Source organism: Artemia sp. Qi Xiang Cuo, chromosome 13, assembly GCF_049724085.1.
Source record: "Artemia sp. Qi Xiang Cuo chromosome 13, ASM4972408v1, whole genome shotgun sequence".
In the NCBI taxonomy this organism is placed as follows: Eukaryota; Metazoa; Arthropoda; class Branchiopoda; order Anostraca; family Artemiidae; genus Artemia; species Artemia sp. Qi Xiang Cuo.
The window spans coordinates 42,842,416-42,855,403 of record NC_142806.1 but is presented as its reverse complement, the minus strand read 5'-3'; the positions used below and the strand labels follow the sequence as shown (position 1 = coordinate 42,855,403).

General features: G+C 37.1%; 1 protein-coding gene across 1 annotated transcript in view; it reads right to left on the bottom strand.

Moving 5' to 3' along the window:
- The window catches only part of Pisd (phosphatidylserine decarboxylase), a 57,327-nt gene that overhangs the window by 22,968 nt on the left and 21,371 nt on the right, over positions 1-12,988 (bottom strand). The window lies entirely within an intron of this gene.

Here is a 12,988-nt window from a genome sequence, read left to right as displayed (position 1 = left end):
TCTGGTGTTGTTCGATTGTTTTAAATTAATGGTTAGTGTACCTACTGTGCATACGAATAAATGAAGAAAATAACAGCTAATGGTATCGTAAAAAAATATTAGCGAGGTATCTTACTTTGTTAAAATTTACTTGAATTTGGAGACCTTAGCCACAAAGCAGTTCAAAGTTGTTGTACCAAATTATAGTTTATTCTTGCTAGCAGAAAACTTTGTCTTTCCTGCATGATTACCATCATTGTGCTCTTGACTCATTATATGAAGTACACTAATTTAGTTCCCAGCGATTTCTGTACGACCTCTGTGCCTCACTAAGCTCAATGAGCTAATAGTTTACAGCTAATAGCACTTTACCGTAGGAAACTATTGTTCTACAATCTTAGGGGCACAAATTGGGAGGGAACAGGGGAGGCAATTGTCCCAAAAATTTTGAAAACACTTTCTTTGTATTTTGATTTGAAAGAATCTAAAAAAATCCTCACCCTTGTCCTTATATTTTTGTGAATTGGTGCCACTGTGCCATCCAAGTTCGGCTTATAAGGCAGTCAACTCAAAATTAAGGAAGTGGGTGAAATCATACCCACGTGGAAGAAGAATAGAAGAGACCCCTTCAAATATTGGTTTAAGAAAGCTTCAGGATAATTTGGGCCTATAAACACATTCTATAGTTATCACAGCAGAAGTATTGCATGATAGGTCCCAGATCCAGATTCATCCCCCAAGAAAATGTCAACTTCACACAAGGTCAACATCTATCTTTTTTTCAAGACTAGAGCTACCCATTCATTGGCGTCAATTGAGGAAGAGGGGCGGGACAGAGGCACATTGGGCCATCAAGATCCCCCTGCTCGATTTTAGCAAATGCCTTTTTTGGTATGTTCATTGAAAAATGGCTTTTTTGGTACTTTCATTGAAAAAAACGGAAAAACAAGGGAAAGCAAAATGTTCTCTAGAAAGGAAAGAAAATATAAAGTTTGCCCATTCTTTCTTTCCATTGGTTTTTAAGTGAAAAGGCAGTGGGGTCTGATTAATTATTTAATGGCAGATTTAGCATGTGTGAGAGGTCAACTTGTGACTTTTTAACTCTCTCTTAAATAGTAAGAGGTCTGGTATATTTCATGTCATGGCATAATCCCTTAAGCGACTTTGTCATTTGTTCTTCTTCTTCTTCATATGGCATAAACGACGTACATTTTTGTGTAATATTTATGCATACAGCCATGATTCCAGGAATTTGCTGTATAAAAACAGTTTTAAATCTCAAAAAGTAACTAACCAGCCTAGCAACAGTTTCCGGAAAGAAATCGTACGATTCTGTGTCACTGCGTCAGATCCTGTCATTCAACTTCAAAAACAGAGATTGCACAAAAACAAAGAGAAAAAAAAGAAGAAAGAGTCACAAAGAACGGAGCTCTGGGTCACTGTGTATTAACAACCCACAGAATATCATCGTGCCCGGCGTGGCCTAGCTGAACAGCAGGGAACGAAACAAGTGCAACTACTTCCACAACTTCAAATAGAGTCGCAGAAGAAAAACAAACATAACTGACGCATTCAACACATTTAAGGAAGAAAAATGCAAGAAAAAGACCGACGTAGCTACTGCTATTTTCCGAAAAGCTGTAAAAGAATTACACGTACACCAACAAAGTGCCCCAGGAAGTGCATTCCAGATTCCAGATAATGTGAAAAGCAATAAACGGATTAAGATCAGACTTTATAGACGCAGTAAAAGGAATTTGAATTTCACGCATGTTTCGGTGATGATAAGAAGTTGAATAAGAAACCAAGAGGAGCATGTCTCAGGGCCTTCGAAAGGTCCACGTGGAGCTGACGATACATTAAAGATGCAAAATAAAGAGAATAAGGTAATTTAAGACCGAGCAGTCTTTTAATTACCGATAGATTTATTCCCATAAAAATATCACTTGCTTTATCATAAATCTAAGAAAGTAGCGTCAGAAAAGAAGAAAAAGTTGACATCCATCTAATCATCTATCAATCTGTAATCGGGCACTAAGAGAAAACACTTAGAGACTGTTTTATTAAGACAACCTCATTCCAGTTCATTCCACAGTAACTATATTTTATTAGGAAATGATTTTAAATCTATTAAAATAGTTTCTTTATTAAGGCCAATGTGCCTGTTTCATTGGGATGACAACGTCACAGCCTTTCAGATGACAACGTCACAGCCCAAAAACTGGAATAGTATCACCCGTCAATAGTAAACACCCGGTAGCCCGGTATAATAATAAAAAACCTTCGTCTTCAGAGGTGATAATACAGGGGATTGACACTTGTCAAACCAGCAGGCAAAGGACAAGCTTCGAGGAGATATCAAATCTTGTCTTGGACAAGATATCTTGTCTTGAAAAGGCCAAAAGTTTTTGATAATTTGAAAAGGAAAAAGAATAACTAATTAAATGGTTCTAGGTATTTACACCCCCCCCTTCCTGTGAAAATGCACCTGAAAGATGCCCCCCCCCCCGTGGATAATTAGGCTTTTCAAATTTGAGAATTTCATTTGAGTTGTTTTTTGTTTTTTTAATTTCCGTAGGGGAAGGAATTTTGACACTTATGTGTTATGCGCCACTCACTCAGGTTTACGCTGTGTAAAACTAGAGAACAAACCCGTTTCTTCGTTAGTTTCTTTCAGCTTAGCGCAAGACAAGACAAAGACATACAAAAGAAAGACCGCATCGAAATCTCAAAGCCGTTGTAGATAAACAGGTTTCCGCTGCATAGTGAGATATTCCGTTACAAAGATTTAAACTTTAGTATTTTGAGGTTTAGGTGGACTAAAAGATATCTAGGTTAGGTTAGGTTACGTATTGGTGCTTTCCAATTAGCTGGTATCCACGCGATAATGCAAAGATCAGATAAAACCTATTATTATGCTAAGATAAGTGACTGAACGAACATGGATGTTGAAATTACAAGTTGGGATTTTCCAAAGACAGAAAAAGAGTGGGTTATGCCAAAGACAGTACCCACTATATTACAGCGTTTTGGGCGCATAATTGTAATTTGTAAATCTTATAATTTTGTTTATAAACCATTATATTTTGATCCTATTTTGTTTTATTTTAGTACCCCTGTTTTAGTACCGGGCATCTGTATCGCTTGATGCAGACTAAAATGTTTTTATCCTATCTAATCTTCGCGTGGGTACCATCTAACTGAAAAGTACCTACGTATTTAATATATGCTATGCTTTACCCCCCCCCCCTAATATGCAAATATATAGCCCATATTTGTTTCTGAACTATTATATTTTCATCCTATTTTGTTCTATTTCATTCGCATTAACGAAGCGTCTCTCCCCGCGTGTGTACCCAGATTCTACACAAGTACCTTTTGGGATATTTATTTGCGCATAAGGGGGGGGGGGGCACAGTATTTTGCTATTTTTAAGTCAGAAAACTAATATTAACTCGTAATAGTCATAAGATTTTTGTCTTAAAAATTTTAAATATAGACCCGCTCTACCCCCCCCCCCGGAATGTGCAAAAATAATTCCGAAATTTTTTTTTAAATTAAAGAATAAACTGGTTTGTTCTCGAGTTTTACACAAAGTTTAAACTGGAGGGAGTGGCGCATAATACACAAGTACCAAAATTTCTTCCCCCTACGGAAATTAAAAAACTAAAACTCGAATAAAATTCTCAAATTTGGAAAGCCTTATTTTCCACAGGGGGTTATTTTCCTGGGGGAGGGGATTTTCCGCCGGGGGTAATTTTTGCGAGGCGTTATTTTATGGTGGGGGGTATTTTCCGGGGGGGGAGTTGCTGGCCACCTAATAAAATAGCGTTGTAAATACATTTCAAAAACTTCTCAATACTCTCAAGACTAGAACTCTCAATTTCTAATCTAATGAGCACCCTCTGAAGTTTCTCCGATCATGAGGCGGAGGTGTGGATGAGGAAGGGCACTCCATCTCCTATACGAAATATATTATGCTTATTTTAGGGTTTAATGTTACTCTTTATATTCAGAATAAAAGCATACACCAGAAATATTCCCAGAAATCATAAGGGAGTATATATCAATTTCATATTTGATATGTTTTTTAAAGTTGCTTTTGTACCCACTCTCCCTAAAAAAATACGTCCTCACCCCAAAACAAATCCTCGTTATGGCCTTGGGGATTATACATCAATTCCTACTTCCACACTCTCCTCATCTTCCCGTTAGAACTAATTCCGACGGCTCAATGAGAGCTGGTATTTTTTGGCATCAAAGTGCACCCTTTGAGGTATCTCCCTCCCTCCCTAGCTACAGAAAATCATAGAACCTCATTATAGAAGTTCAAGCGCCTTTTTAAGTTTTGTAATTTGTCCATTGCTTACAGATAGTATCTGCTATTGGGAAACATACGAACATTATTCGCGGGGGAGTTTTCCGCAGCGGGGGGGGGGGTTGTCTGGTTGGGGGGCATTTGTCAGGACTAATTTTTTTGTGGGGATGTATTTTCCATTGGGGGAGGGGCCCATGGGTTATTTTCTTGGAGGGTAAAAGTCTAGAACCATCTTTGCCATGGAGCAGCGATTAATTTTAAATGAATAAATTTTCTATCAAAAATCTATCAATAACGGTTCTGTACTAAGACCGAAGATTTGAATGAAGGGGTCTGGGTACTCGCTTGATCGTAGCAAACAATGCGTATCAGAAACTGAATCTATTACAAGAGAATAATACTAGTGATGATAATTAAATTTTTAATCCAACAAAAAGCCACCAAAAAAAGAAGACACATTACTTGTTCAGAATAAATTCTATTGTTTAAAATTAAGGACATCTTTTGTAACCAGCGACCTTGGAAGTATACCATTAGCATCCACGGTGCTTTGTGTTACGTGAGGATATTCTAATTAAACGGCCTTTGTGATTCAGGGGTTTGTGAATCAAAATTTTTTTTAACTTTTAACGTAAAGAGCGTGGTATTGACTAAAGGGAGAACCCCTTCATATACGTAATAACATATACGTATTAAAAAAAAAAACAATAAAAAAACAAGCGATACGGCTCAATACTAATCAAAACTTTTAAAAACGGAATTTTGATGTCAATAAATGTATCAAAAGAATGTGTTTATAATGCTGATCCTAAATATATAAATTTTATTAAGTTTAGTATTACTCATCAAAGGCTACAGGCCTGAGAAATTTTACTCGATTTTTTAAAGAGGGGGGAAACATCCCCTACAAGTGAAAGAATTTTAATGAAAATCACACCGTCAGAATTCAGCGTATCAGAAAACCCTATAACATAGGTTTCAAGCTCATATCTGCAAAAATCTGCAACTTTGTATTTTTTGCCAGAAGAAAAAAATACGAATATAGAAGTTAGTTACGTAAGTTAATTTGTAAAGACATCCATTTAGCAAAAGAAAAGTAAAATTTTTATGCAAATAAAAGCTGCATTAACTAAAAAACGATCAGAAATTAAACAAAAAAAACAAGTTTTTTAAACTGAAAGTAAGTGAGCGACATTAAAACTTAAAACGAATAGAAATTATTCCGTATATGAAAGGGGCTGTCCTCCTCAACGCCTCGCTCTTTACGCTTAAGTTTGACTCTGTCTCACAACTTTATTTTTTAAAACAATAAAAAACTTTAGCGTAAAGAGCGAGGCGTTGATATATACGTTTCATATACGGAATAATTTCTGTTCGTTTTAAGTTTTAATGTCGCTCCTTACTTTCAGTTTAAAAAACTTGTTTTTTTTATTTAATTGTTAAATAAAGTCAAGTCAAGTCAAGTGATCTTAATGGAAATCACACCTTCAGATTCAGCGTATCAGAGAACCCTCCTGTAAGTAGTATAGCATTAATAGACGCGAGACGAACAACTGAACTTACACCCATATAAAGCGAACAGAACAATATATATTCCGACCAAATGGAATATTATACTGAACGTACACCACAATTTGGGCCACTGACCAATACAAATACAGAAGGCAAAACGTATCTCATTTGCATAATTGATACCACTACTAACAACTCACCGCAGCACCAAGCGGCCTGAGGCCAAAACAGCTACGCACGCTCCTCCTCCACCCCCAATCTACTCAAAGCCTCCCTTTTTACACCCGCCCACAAAGTTCCTATTTCCGTTAAATCTTTCTTTATGACGTCCTCCCAACCCAGACGGGGACGACCAGCTTTCCGTTTAGCCCTAGAAGGTTGGCCGAAAAGAACAATCTTCGGCAATCTGTCATCCTTCATCCACACAACGTGCCCTAGCCACCTCAACCTTTTTTCATTATAGCCCTAGAGAACAGTATTGAACCACATTTTTCGTATAGCCTATTGTTTGAAAAACGGTCAGTCAGCCGGGTACCCAGAACAATCCTTAAGCAATTCCTCTGGAAAACATCTAGCAAATCTCACCCGCTTTTCGGAGCGTCCATGCTTCAGAGCCATATTTGACAACTGTCATCACTATAGCTTCAAATATTCTAATCTTGGTTTGCAGACTCATTTCCTATTCTTCCAAACTTTTTTTAACTGTGGAAAATCAGCTTCATCCTTGGTTATTCTACACTCAAAATCTTCACTGCTCCCACCGTGATTACAAATAATACTACTAGGGTAAGTGAAGCTATCAAACTCATAAATATTATCACTGTTCAAGATGACCTTTTCACTCTCAACTATTCCAATCCTTAGTGACTTAGTCTTCTTAAAATTAATTTTAAAACCAATTCTAGCACCCTGAACTCGCAAAACCTCTAAGACTTCATTCATTTTGCTCACACTTTCATCTAGGATGCTTAAATCATTAGCATAATGTAAGTCGGGGAGTCTTTTTCCTCCCCATTTGATTCCGTGGTCTCCCACTGCCTTTCCTGTGCTCCTTAAAACAAAGTCCATCAAAATAATCTATAAATAGAGGGATAGAACACAACCCTGCTTAACCCCTGATTTAATACAAAACCAGCTGCTAACCTCATTTCCTACCTTAATCGCAGCAGTGTTATTCTCGTACATAGCACTAATCACTTTAATGTATTTGTCTGGTATACCATACAAGGATAAAACATTTACTAAAGCTCTTCTATCAACAGGATCGAATGCTTGGTCATAATCTATAAAACTAAGGACCAAAGGTGTTTGAAAACTCAGGCACTTCTCAATTATTAGCCTAGGAGTGAAAATTTGGTCGACACATCCTCTACCTTTTCTAAAATCGCACTGCTCTTCTCTTAAAACTTTGTCAACTGCATCTCTCAGTCTAAAAAGTAACATATTACTAAGTAATTTACTACCTACAGAGACCAGACTAATGCCTCGATAATTATCACACTCATTTTTATCTCCTTTTTTATGAATTGGTTTAATTAAGGTTTTCCTAAAAGCGTTAGGTACTTCCTCTTTTTCCAAAAACATATTCATCATCTTCAGTAACGTGTTTCTGACCTCAGAGCCACCATATTTAAGAAACTCATTTACCACCCTATCGGGACCTGGAGCCTTAATATTTTTTAATCCTTTTAGTACTGTTGCTAATTCCTCCTCATAAAACAAATCTTTCTTCACATCCAAGGCATCACAAACTTTTTCATTTTCCTCTACATTTTTTCCTGCAACTCTGTCTCGGTTAAGCAAATTCTCAAAATGTTCGGCCCATCTCTCTTTAATTTTTTCCTTATTGCTAATTGTGGCCCCGTTCCTATCGTTAGCTCGACCTAGTCTTGATTCACTATTCCTGCTCAATTTATTGACATGCCAGTACAATATTTTACTATTATGCCGTCTAGCTGCATCTTCCAGATCCTTGGCAAATTTATCCATTGCCTTCACTTCACACCTCCTTAGTTCATATTTTAATGCTTTGTCCACTTTCTTTACATTCCTTTTGTTTTCATATGATCTACCCCTCAGATATATCTTGTAGAAGTCCTTTCTCCTTTCTATTAAACATAAAGCTTTTTCACTAATATGCTTAGCTGCAGTTCTAGCTTTCTTCCCTAATACACCTTCACCAACTTCACAAATTATTTTTCTAAAATTATTCCAACCACCTTCCACATTATCAAATTTTAAACTCTCAAGTTTAGTACTCAACTGTTCCTGGAACGTTTCTCTCAAATTCTTTTCCTGGAGTCTACCAGCATCACAACTTCCCGCGAGGTAGTTACCCTTCCGATATTTCAGCTTTAAATTAACCCTTGAAACTACTAGATGGTGATCTTTACTTTTAACGTCAACAACGGCAATTCTATATACCCTAGTATCTTGTATTGATCCTGCCAGTCTAATTCATACCTGTATATGAATATTAAGATAAATCCAAACCTGTCAGAATAAGATCTGCTCAAAGGGTTTAAATTTTAATCGCTTACAGAACAATCCTTAGAAATCAAGAAAAATCCTTAGAAATCAAGTAGTGATGGAGTTATAAATCCAAATGACCATAATGTGAATATTTTTTTTTATATATTTGGAATTGAATAGAACCGGTGAACGATTTAAATTTTAATCGCTTACCAACTAAGGGTAAATCTGAGAGAATGGTGACTCCCACGCCACATTATATACATGTCAGAATATGATTATCATATATTCATCCTTCACAGGTCAATTGATTGAAGTAGAGAAAAGCGATTAGGATCAACCTAGCTTCACTTCTTGGCTATGGTTGCTATAATACACAAGTACCAGGTGAGGAGTGCAGTTAATATAAAATTATGTTTAGTGTTGGAGTATGCATAAAGAAGAAACTAGTAAAGTCGTATATATTTTAGGCAATGATACAACAGCCCTTAGTCATCCATGCCCAAGCCTCCAAGGGCCCCGGTGCCCCTCCCCCATTTTATTTACTCATTTTTTGAAGTTTTATTTTTGAAACAAAGAAATTTTTTCAATCTTTTTTTTACTTAAAATGACACGAAATATACTTAAAACAAAAAAATCACACTAATATTTTCCAAATACAAAATGAGAATGATACAGATATGTTTGTCGCGAATTTTACAGTTAGAAAAATAATGGTTGTACTAACACTATTTTTTACTGAGAATATTTTGGACTTGAAATTTTTTTCAGCTTTTTTTCTCGTGTCTTAAAATGACCTAAAATATACTTAAAACAAGAAAAAATCACTTATAATTTTTTCGAGATACGAAATGAAGATGATATAGATATATAGTCGTGATTTTTACAATTAGAAAAATGTTTGTAGTAACACTTTTCTTTTTTTTTGGACTGAAGTTTTTTTTGACTTGGAAGTTATTCAACTTTTTCAACACTGCCATTTCATTCAACATTGCTGATGATGGATATGCGAGAGTGAGATGTCCTGAGATGATACCACTCAAATAAAATGCCAACAGAAAAATAATAGTTGAAGAGGAGGGGCATCTTCTTGCTCATGGTGCTGCTAATACGTTACCTGTTGATAGATCCTATTGCCGTCGTTCTGGTATTAGTATTCAAATGAAATCAAAGGCGAAAAAGCCTTACTGTTGCACTAATATCATAAACCATGCCTTGAGTACGTGCCAGAACTGTTACATGTGTAAAAATAATGTGATAATAGACAGTGAAATCACTGGCAAAATAAAAAGAGCATTGGCAGACAATTTCACTAATGAATATAAAGATGAAGTGATGGAGAGTAAAGCAAATGTGAACATTACTATTGCCATTAATTATACAGTAGCACATATATTTATTAAGCCCAATAATAGCAAGGACAACACACTTAGTGAACTACAAGGTGACGTTTCGATAAAAGTTTTGTATGATTCACAATGGATTGATGATTGTTCCGTTGGTTATGAACTAATAGAAGAGAACAGCTCCACTATCAAGAAATAGGATAATGAATTATTTTATGGAACAGATTCAAAATGTTAAAAGTTGTTCAATGGTATTAATAATGTTATTTTTATGTTATTATTCTACATGTTGTTATTTCAATAAAAATATCTTATGCCTTACATTCTTATGTTTCCATTATTTTTTGGGTACGATAACAAGTCAAACGTTTAGAATGTTCAGAAAAAGTAGGAAATGTAAGAAAAGAAACTTTTAGACATAGATACTACTAGCAGGCTCATAGAGGATATATTAGAAACTGAGACAGCTTAACAGAGCTTTTACCAAAGTCTGACAGCGATGAGATGGATTTTGTTTTTCTCTCCAAAATCCCCACAGACAAGCAAACATCCGCTCAACACACAGGCACAGAGTGAAAGAGGAAAAATACCTACAAAACACACAGACAGACATAGAGACAAGCAAACTCCCGCTCAGACATGCAGGCACAGAGACGTAGAAGCATTCATACCTACAAACGCACAGAGTCAGACAAGAAATCACACTAAGACCGACATATAGACAACCTAACATCCGCTCAGAGACAAGTATGGAGATATGAGATGGATTCTTAGTCTCAAAAATCCCCACAGACAATCAAACATCCGTTCAGACACACAGGCACAGAGTGAAAGAGGAAAAAATGCCTACAAAACACACAAACAGACATAAAGACAGGTAAATTTCAACTCAGAAATACTGGCACAGAGACAGAGAGGTAGTAATATGTACAAACGTACAGAGTCAGACACAAAATCACACTAAGACAGACATAGAGACAAACAAACATCCATTCAGGCACACGGGCATAGAGAAAGAGAGAGGTAAAATACTTACAAACACTCTGTGTGTTTATGCGCAAACACTCTGAGTCCCTCTGTGTGTTTGTAAGTATTTATGTCTCTCTCTCTCTCTTTGAACCTGTGTGTCTGAGCGGATGTTTGCTTCTTTCTATTTCTGGTCCTTGTGTGATTTTGTGTCAGACTCAGTGTGCCTGTGCGTATTTTTTCCGGTCTCTACGCCTGTGTGTATGAACGGATGTTTGCTTGTCTCTATGTCTGTCTTTCTATGATTTTGTGTCTGACTCTGTGCGTTTGTATATATGTTTGTTTCTCTCTCTCTCTCTCTCTCCCCTCTGTCCCTGGTTGTCTGAGCGGAAGTTTACTAGTCTCTATGTCTGTATGTGTATGATTTTGTGTCTGACTCTGTGCGTTTGTAGGTATGACACTGTGTGTTTGTAGGTATTTTTCCTATCTCTCTCTGTGCCTGTGTGTCTGAGTGGATGTTTTCTTCTCTCTGTCTGTCTTTCTGTAATTTTGTGCCTGACTCTGTGTTAGTATGTATTTTTGCCTCTCTCTCTCTCTCTATGCTTTTATGTTTGACCTGATATTTGCTTGTCTCTATGTCTGTCCTTGTTTGATTTTGTGTCTGACATTGTTTGCTTGTAGGTAATTTTGCTCCCCCCTCTCTCTCTCTCTCTCTCTCTCTCTCTCTATCTTTGTGTGATTTTGGATATGACTCTGGGTTGCAGGTATTTGTTTTTTTCTTTCTCTCTCTTTCTCTCTCTCTCAATCTCTCTCTCTCTCTCTCTCTCTCACTCTCTCTCTCTCTTTCTATCGCTCTCTCTCTCTCTATGCCTTCGTGTCCGAGCGGATGTTGGCCTGTTTTTGTATCTGTCTTTGTATGCTTTTTTTTCTGACTCAGTGTATTTGTAAGTATTTTCACCTCTCTCTCTCTCGTTGCCTGTGTGTCTGAGCCGAATGTTTACTTGTCTCCATGTCTGTCTATGTGTGATTTTGTGTCTGAATCTTTGTGATTGTAAGTATTTTTGCCTCTCTCTCTCTGTACCTCTGTGTCTGAGCGGAAATTTGCTTGACTTTAGGTGAGTCTTTGTTTTAGTTTACGTCTCACTGTGCGTTTTTAGGTATTTTTCCTCTTTCTCTCTATGCAGGTGTGTCTGAGCAGACGTTTGCTTGTCTCTATGTCTGTCTTTGTATGTTTTTGAATCTGAGAGAGTGGGTTTGTAGGTATTTTCTCTCTCTCTCTCTCTCTCTCTCTCTCTCTCTCTCTCTCTCTCTCTCTCTCACTCTCTCTCTCTCTCTCTCTCTCTCTCTCTCTCTGTCCCTGTGTGTATGAATGGATGCTTGCTTGACTCTATGTCATTCTTTGTGTGATTTTGTGTCTGACTGTACGTTAGTAGGTATTTTTACCTCTCTCTCTCTCTCTCTCTCTGTGGCTGTGTGTCTGAGCGGATGTTTGTTCTTCTCTATGTCGGTCTTTGTGCGATTTTGCGTCTGACTCTGTGTGTGTTTGTATCTATTTTTTCCTCTCTCTCTCTCTCTCTCTCTCTCTCTCTCTCTCTCTCTCTCTCTCTCTCTCTCTCTCTCTCTCTCTCTCTCTCTCTGTGTGTGTCTATATGTCTTTGCGAATGTTTGCTTGTCTCTATGTCTATCTTTGTGAGGTTTTGTGTCTGACTCTGTGTTTTTAGGTATTTTTACCTCTATCTCTCTGTTCCTGTGTGTCTGAGTGGATGTTTGCTTGTCTCTATGTCTGTCTTTGTGTTAGTTTATGTCTGACTCTGTATGTTTATAGTTATTTTTGTCTCTCTCTCTGTGCAGGTGCGTCTGAGCGAATGTTTGGGCTGTCTCTATGTCTGTCTATGTGTAATTTTATGTCTGACTGTGTGTTTATATGTATTTTGGCCTCTCTCTATGCCAGTGTATCTAAGAAAATGTCTGCTTGTCTCTTATGTCTGTCTTTGTGTGATTTTGTGTCTGACTCTGTGTGTTTCTAAATATTTTTATCTCTCTCTCTCTGTCTATGCCTGTGTGTATGATTCTCTGTCTCTGTGCCTGTACGAATAAGCAGATGTTTGCTTGTCTCTCTCTCTGTCTTCTCTCTCTCTCTGTCTGGGTGGCTGTATTCTTGTCTCTATGTCAGTCTTTGTGTGATTTTGTGACTGACTTTGTGAGTTTGCAGGTATATTTACCTCTCTCTCTCTCTCTCTTTCTCTCTCTTTCTCTGTATCTGTTTGTCTGAGCGGATGTTTGCTTGTCTCTATGTCTGTCTTTCTGTGATTTTGTGTCTGAATCTGTGTATTCGTAAGTAATTTTACCCCCTCTCTCTCTCCCTCTATGCCTGTGTGTCTGAGCGGATGTTTGC